This window comes from Arvicanthis niloticus, chromosome 29 (genome assembly GCF_011762505.2).
Source record: "Arvicanthis niloticus isolate mArvNil1 chromosome 29, mArvNil1.pat.X, whole genome shotgun sequence".
In the NCBI taxonomy this organism is placed as follows: Eukaryota; Metazoa; Chordata; class Mammalia; order Rodentia; family Muridae; genus Arvicanthis; species Arvicanthis niloticus.
The window spans coordinates 18,510,725-18,519,076 of NC_133437.1; the positions used below are offsets into that span (position 1 = coordinate 18,510,725).

The 8,352-nt window shown below is 44.2% G+C and overlaps 1 pseudogene; it reads left to right on the forward strand.

The window, feature by feature from the left end:
* Positions 1-1,218: 1,218 nt before the first annotated feature.
* Positions 1,219-3,443, forward strand: LOC143440249 (serine/threonine-protein phosphatase 2A 56 kDa regulatory subunit gamma isoform pseudogene; annotated as a pseudogene).
* Positions 3,444-8,352: the final 4,909 nt, after the last annotated feature.

Below are 8,352 nucleotides of genomic sequence, written 5' to 3' on the forward strand. Positions count from 1 at the left end.
CTACTGTCCCTGAGGGTCTCCAGGGTTCAAAGCCTGCCCAACTAAGTACTCAGCTGCCTCTCATAGCCCACCGACCCACACTCAGCTAGTGTTCTGGCACTCTTTCTGCCTCATACTTGTAGATCAGGATATGAGCTCTCAGCTACTGCTCCAGAGCCATTCCTGCCTGCCTGCTGCCATGCCCTTACCATGAAGGACCTGGACCACAAGATAAATGGTTGGGCAAGGTTACGTTCTTGCAAAAGATAAGTGTACAAGATGTTTTTCCACGTGACCCTGACTAAATTATGGGTTGGGGACTTCCCACTGTTTTTATGTTATGTTTCCTTGGTTTTCCCCTCACTCCCCCCGGTTTGTGGTTTTTTTCCTTTATATACCCTGTATTCCCCTGCCACAGGGTCGACACTCCTCTGCACCTGCGTGGGCTACAAGTCTCAGCCTCAGTTCTGATCCCGAAATATACCTCTTGATGTTTGGATCAAGAATGGTGTCTTGTGAGTTATTGGGTGGCCTCGAATTCCTGAGGCTTGAGGGAGGTCCTCCCTTTGTAGAGTGAAAAATTATAAAGGCCATTTTATGAAATATGTGTAGATTTTTCGCCTTACAGAACTTGGAACTGAAAATAAGATTTCAGGCCTTCACATTCCAGGTGAAGGACACTTGCTGGATTACATTCCTCAAGCCTCTCCCAAGGCAGGAAGGCATTCCTGACTACAGATAAAGATGCTATCACCTAGGTGGGGCCATAGCCCTATAGCCGGAAAAAGTAAAGATAGTAATCTGAAATGGCAGAATAGGACACAATAGCATGGTGAAAACCACATTTTGAGAAGAATGAATGTGCAGAGTGATCTCACATGACTCTAGATCATTTGGGCTAGATTCTCTGAAACGTTCCACTGTTCTTGGTTACCCCTCCCTTGGTCTTCCCAGTGCTACATTCAAAATTTGTAAAACAACCAATCATGTGTAAGCGCGCGAAAATGCAACCATTCATGTGTAAGCGTGTGAAAATGCCTTCCTCCCCCCACCCCATGCTATAAAAGACCCTTTAACCCACCACACGGGGCCAAAAACCCTGCTCTTGGAGCTAAAGAGCTTGTCGTTTTTGACCACCGGCTCCTCCCCTAATAAACCTCTGCTGATTGCATCCAGGTATGGTTTCTTGTGATTTTTGGGTGGTCGCGATCCGGAGGCTTGAGGAAGGGTCTCCTGAGTATGGGGGTCTTCACCTTCGTGGGGGTCTTACACAAGGATCTTCGGGAGAGAGATTTTCTAAAAAACGACCTTGCACAGAATCTATGTGAAGTTCTTAGGCCTGCACACTTACATCAGGAAACAGATCAATGATATATTTTATAGGTTTGTCTATGAGACAGAGCACCACAATGGCATAGTAGAGTTACTGGAGATCCTGGGAAGTATAATTAATGGATTTGCCTCACCACTAAAGGAAGAGCACAAGATTTTCCTGTTGAAGGTATTGCTGCCCTTGCACAAAGTGAGGTCCCCGAGTGTCTACCATCCCAAGCTGCCGTACTGTGTCATGCAGTTTTTAGAGAAGGACAGCATCCTCACTGAACCAGTGGTAATGCAAATACTGGCCAAAGACTCACAGTCCAAAAGAAGTAATGTTCTTAAATGAATTAGAAGAAATCTTAGATGTAATTGAACCATCAGAATTTGTGAAGATCATGGAGCCTCTTTTCTGACAATTAGCCAGATGTGTTTCCAGCCCTCACTTCCAGGTGGCAGAGCGGGCACTCTATTGCTGGAACAATGAGTACATCATGAGTTTATTCAATGACAATGCAGCGAAAATTCTGCCCATCATGTTTCCTTCCTTATACTGCAACTCAAAGACCCACTGGAACAAGACAAAACACGGCTTGATATACAATGCTCTGAAACTCTTCATGGAGATGAACCAGGAACTCTTCAATGACTGCACCCAGCAGTTCAAAGCAGAGAAACTCAAAGAGAAGCTAAAAATGAAAGAGTGAGAAGAATCATGGGTTAAAATAGAAAGTCTAGCGAAAGCAAATTCCCAGGTACTAAAAGAGAGTAACTTGGGAGTGTTGAGGCTTTGTGTGACACCTTCTAGGAAGGAGATAAAAATTTAGACCTTGAAAATGAGAGGGGGGGGCAGTGGTTCAGAAAAGCAGGTGTCCTTTCTCCAGCCGTGTTAGCAAAAGAGAAGGAAGGCTGTTTCAGAGCCTTCCTGGGAGCAGGAGAAAATCAGGAGATGTCCTGCTTTCTCTCTGGCTCCTACTGGAGTGTAGCCACCTGTAGCCACAGACAAACTGGGTTCACCTGAAAGGGGGGCTGAAAATAAAAAAGGAGGGACAGAGAGGCAAGAAAAGCATGAAGCCAAGACAAAGTTTTCTGATCAAGGCTCGATGTTTAATATTCAGCTTTTCTAATTTAAAGGGAAAGCCCCACCGAACCCATTCTTGTTTCAGTGGGAAATGGGTGGGGGAACCCATCCTTTGTCACTGCTGGAAATGTCTCAAGGCAAGCTCAGCAGGCAGTCTATTCTTCTAAGTTCCTGTAGCAGGTTTACTACAACCAAGGTGGGTAACTCCACCTAGGTCCTATTATTTGGCCTATTGTGGTAAACATGGTCTTTCAGGCCTTCTCATGGCTGGGTGGAGGGCACACTGGAGAAATCCTTAGTTCTGCTTTCCTTGTCTACTGCCAGTTCTTTGCATGCCAATCTGTCCACATGTGTTAATTGTCTGTTTTTGTTTTGTTTGAATGATTGTTGTTCTATGTTTTATGTTAAAAAAGTGTTTATTGGGTATGATTAAAAATTTGCAATTTTGATAATAGAAAGTTGGTTTAACTAGTAACTCAGGGCTGGAGAGATGGCTCAGCCATTAAAGGCCAGGCTATAGTGGAAAGAGCACATTTAACTTTGAAAAATCATCTTGAAAAAACAAAAAAAAGGAAGAGTTTATTTCACACCTTATGCAAGATTTTAAAATTTGTATTAGTGGATAAGGATGCATTGTCTGCCACAGACAGACATTGGAAATGAGCCCAGAAGGCACTGGGCTTAGTGAAATGAAAAGATTTGTCATCAGGTGTATGGAAATGCCCTGACCCTGTGTTAGTCAGGGCAAGAGGTTCTGTTTGTGTTTTCCTAAAGATGCCAAAAGTCCTGTTTGAATTCCTGAGTGTTGCATGTGCCCTGTGGCTATGGAGTCTTGCCTAGGCAGAGATCTACTGGAGCTTTGTGAAGAAACCCCAGTTCTGATATCAGTGGGGATAAGTAGCTCAGCCTGGCCAGTCATAGTTTCCACCAACAGGACTACTGGAAAAGCTGCAGTGTGATTGATATTTTTTTGCCGCTTTGGCAGACAACAGACTCAGTCCCAGGCAATTACTAAGCAGGTGCTCATGTCACTGGCACGAGAGAACCTTACTGCCCAGGTTTGTCTCAGCCTTTACAGAGAATAGTTAGTCAATGACGGGCAACTCCTTTGCATTCCTTACCTACCTAAGACAGGGACCCTGAGGCTGGCAGCGATTCCCAGTGACGGGGTAATTGGTATTGACGGAAGGTGACAGACGCTATTCACCTATAAAATAAAAACAGGGGACCTGTAGGACCCCAATGGGCTGCCGTGTGCTGCTGTCTGCCATGTAACATTCTGCAGTTTTTCTAAGAACAAAATATCCTGTTGAAGGTGTGATGCCCTGTGCAGCGACTTTCCACTATACAAACCATTATCCCCCAGTTGAGTTTCTGTTTGTGTTTTTCCCTCCCTGGTTTGGTGTATATATTGAACCTGCTCAGCAGATAAAAGCTTTGGCATTCTCTCATAAAGAATGACCTGAGTCTGTGTCTTCCTTTAATCCCCTAGGCCTACACCTGAGCTCAGTACAGTGGCAGTGCTGGTGCTCTAGGAGGGAGTGGGAGAGAATCCCTTGATTTCTCATTCATTCTGACTGTATCTTGTGTTTTTCCTTTTGTAAAAAACATGTTTCTATATATAAAAAAATATGGCCAGAATAAAAATAACAAATGCAATTATTAATCACTAAATGTTCTTTAGCTCCTTATCAGGTGGTTCAATCAATGATACAACTTACAGGAAAACACACTGTTAGACATTGGTTTTCTTAAGAAGTTGTGAAGATCAACTGCCCACATCTCCACCAAGGGAAGACTTGATATTTGGCTTTGGGTAAGCAGTCAGTGTCTTGTTTTGCTGTTTTGTTTGCTTGCTTGTTTGGGGTGGTTTTGCCCAAAGGCTCCCTCTCCCCAGGGTTCTGGCCATTTGGTAACAGTGTTTAGCAGAGGTGTAAGCTTGATCCATTTGGGATATTATTATCCCAGAATTCTGTGCTATGTCAGATAATGCCTTTTGGACTTTCCTCTGCCTGGTCAGCTCCCTTCTCTTCTATGGGCATTCATCCCTAATAAACAAACCATCAGAACTAATTTCTAGAGGACTCCACCTGTCATACAGACATTTTCTTTTACCTTCATACATGAGGGTTCAGACTGAGACAAACAGACCTTTGACTGTTTACCTAGTTCCAGACATCAAGTTCTTCTGTTCTACAGAGGAAATTCACAAATACTTACGTTTTCTGGAAAAAAAAAAAAAAGAATGTCAATTTACATATTCATTTCCAGGACAGCACATTTTTATTAAAGATGACAACCAGTTTACACTCTGTCATGGATGAATGCTTGTTTTCCAGGTCACAGCAATGATCTCTGTGGCACCGTCCGTCTGCCAAGAGTTAAAGCCAGCAGAGCAAAAAGCAACCTCAAACCCTCAGACTCCCAGGCTTTATTCATTTCTAAGTAACCGTTTACTGGAATAATGACTACACTGGATTGTTTACCTGTTGTCTACACCGGCTTCCCTCTTACCAAAACAGAGCTGAGCCGTTACAGCTGAAACCACCTAGCCTCCAAAGCTAAGTACTCTTCCCATACTCTTTTGAGAACAGTTTTCAGGTGCAGAGTTCTATTCTGGTTTTCTAGTCAACTGTAGGGAGGGGAACAATTAGACTTGCCTTTCCATTTTCAAAAGCCAAGTCCTGGGGCTCCTTTCACTGTCTCTGAGGAGAAAAAAGGACAAACCCAAAAGGAGCAGAAAAGGAAAAACAAGACTGTTAAGAAACAGAGTGAGGGGGATGGGAGTGCTGCTGGAGACTTGGCTCAGTGGTTAAGAGCACTGTCTGCTCTTCCAGAGGTCCTGAGTTCAATCCCCAGCAACCACATGTGGCCCATTCCTATCTATAATGTGATCTGATGCCCTCTTCTGACAGGCAGATTGCATGTCACACTCACATACATAAGGTGAATGAATAAATCTTTACAAAAGAAAGAAGTGGAGCAATAGGCAGAGTGTTTGAATCCACAGTCACAGACTGAAAAGTAAGGCAGCGCTGTAGTTCTAGGGTTTAGGAAGCCTGAGGTGGTAGAGAGAATAATGGAATGTGTAGATGGTGACTGATTCTACCATAACAAAAATGGGGAAAAAAAAAACAGTGTAAATGATACAGACCTGTGATTGCCTTCTGACCCTCTTTGGGATGTGCCAAGCAGGAGACACCAGCAGGGTGGAATTCTCTAGATTCATGAGGCCCTGATGAAGGAACCTCATGCAGACTTATGCTGGAGCCAAGTCAGGGCCCGCAAGCCTCTTAGCCCATGTCACCACAACTCAACAAGCTTAGTCACAAGGCTCTGCTACTGGGCCCTCTACCTCTAAAATTCTGACTCCCTTCGTTTTTCAGTGCCTCCTGGACCAGAGAATCTAAGGCTTCCAGTGTGGACCATGGTCACGAACCACAGGAAGAGGACCTCAGGGTGTGCAGCATGTTCTGGTATTTCTCCCTCAGGAACCGTTCTCCTCAACTGCTGTGTCTTGCAGGCTCCAAAGGCTCCCTCGACTGCTTGGGACCTGGTGATCTGCATTGTCCCCTGCAGGCACAGACAAGAGAAATGGATGGATGGCCTTCCTTCCTTCCTTCTTTCCTTCCTTCCTTCCTTCCTTCCTTCCTTCCTTTCTTCCTTCCTTCCTTCCTTCCCTCCCTTTCTTTACCAGGCCCTGCAGACAGGCCTGCATCTATCCAGAGCTTTGGAATCATCTCATGAAGAGATGTTCCTGTCTCTCATCCTGGTCCTGTCAGTAGCAATTGAGCTTCTGGTGTGAGCAAAGCGAACTCCAAATACCACATCTTATGAGTGTGTTTTCTTTCCATGAAAAATTAGAAAATATGAGCGGCCACCAATCTGTAACGTGGCCCATTGTCCTTCAGTACTATGAGATAGCTCCCTGGCATTGGCCCTTTGGCTCTTTGGAAAGAGTGCCTATCCACCATTTATAATGATTACATTTTTTAAAAAAGCCTTATACCTTTCTTTCCCAGAACCTATTTATACACCACTAAATCAAGCTGAGATACGACACCACGATTTCATTTGGTTCCAAACCTACATAATAATTTACCATTTGAAACAGCAATTATTTGATCAAGAAGTAACAGCTGCAAGCACAGCATTCCCTCTGAACCACCATTAACTGAACGCTCCCTGCTGTCAAGCCAGATGTTTAGCTCAGAATATTAAGCTTCTGTTTGCTTGTACAAGAAACAGGGAGAGGAGCAGCCAGGCTGCTGGGCCCTGGGGTGGGCGGGTCCTGAGGTGGGCGGGTCCTGAGGTGGGCGGGCCCTTCTGCTGTGTGCTTTGCTGTTGGAGGCAAAGCACTTGTCCATCACTCTTTGCTGCTTTCCCTGGACCTCCTCCTCTCCTTGAGTTCTCAAAAGCCATTCAGTCGCTCAAACGCCTCTGAGTTCGACTGTCCATATCTATCATCCTAGAAAAATTCTAGACTTAGAAAATTCAGAGAATCAATATTCTTAGTGTAAGTGATCATAGCTTCTCCCTCCCCCCCCCCATGACCACAGCAAAAAAAAAAAAAAAAAACGAGAGTTGTCACTTTCTCGGTATGTTCCCACTTACCTGTCTCAGAGGGCTTAGGAGAGAGATGGAGGATGGGTTTGTAAATCAGCCGCTGTTAACACTGTGGTAGTAATTTGGGGTTAGGAGTTGATGGTGAACAGAGGGACATTTCGAGAGTAGTTTACTTTCCATAAAAAAAATTACTGAGGATGGCAGCAGAATAGACAGAGGATTGTTTAATACATCAGCTGTGCCCAATGAAAATTATATGAATTACGAAGATAAAACAAAAGGTGCCATTTTAAACCAGCGGGGAGGAGGAAGACGAGATCAGTAGGGGTGTGGAACGCTACTGTTCTCTCTTTCAAAGCAGCCAGTTGCTGACAATAAATAGGGTCAGAATATGGGGTGCTTTTTAACAAACACAGGGAGGGGACTTAGTGGCTAAGCCTCCTATGCACGCACAGAAGGCTGAGTTCAGATCTCCATCACCCACAGAAAAAAATCCGAGCAGTGACACATGTTTGTGATCCTAACACTCCCGGAGCACTGAGACAGGAGGATCCATGGGTTTCAGTCGTCAGCGAGTCGAGCCAAATTGGCGAGCTCTAGGATCCGAGAGAGACTGTCTCCAAAAAGAAGGTGGAGCCCTGCAAACATTATCCTTTGTACCTACGTGCACACAGGTAAACATGCTACCCCTTCCTCCACATGCACAAATCACAGAGAATCCAGACTTTTAGCATTTTAGTTTATTAAAACCTTTATAAAACAAATATATGATGTGGTAGAAAACTTTTCTTGAAGTTCAGCAACCTCTTGGGTTCTTTGCAATTCACCTTTTTGAGCCTAAATCAAGTAAATCTATAAACATAGTAGTGAGACCCCACATTACCAGAAATACCAAATCCCACTGATGTGTCCCCCTCTGTGTTCCTATGTGTTTGACCCATGGCGGCTTTATCACAATGGTAACCGTGGAACGTTAAAATGAACAGCCCATCAATGGAAGATGCTTTTTACACACATGTCACGAAAATAAGACAATAGACCAAGGCATCACCTTTTGTCAGAAATGCAGTGTTGATAGCTTTAAAGAAATTGCAGCAATAATCACTGTGTCTAAAGGGGGGGGGGAACCCTATGGGGAAGGAAAGCAATTGGTCCAGGAAAAGAGAAATGGAGCATTAGGGAATCTTATGACTTCTGCGAAAATTATCCTAGTAATTAACAAGGAGCAATAACTAACAAATGAACTATTAACTGGATACACACACAAAGGGCTTTTCTTCCGCTTCAGATCCTGTTCTACAGGAGAGGAATAGCTATTTCTTTCTGGATTAAATCACATCAGAAGGTTAAAAGACGCTGCACAGCAAAGTTCAGGTTCTCAAGAGCAGGGTGTAATTATGTAAGAAACG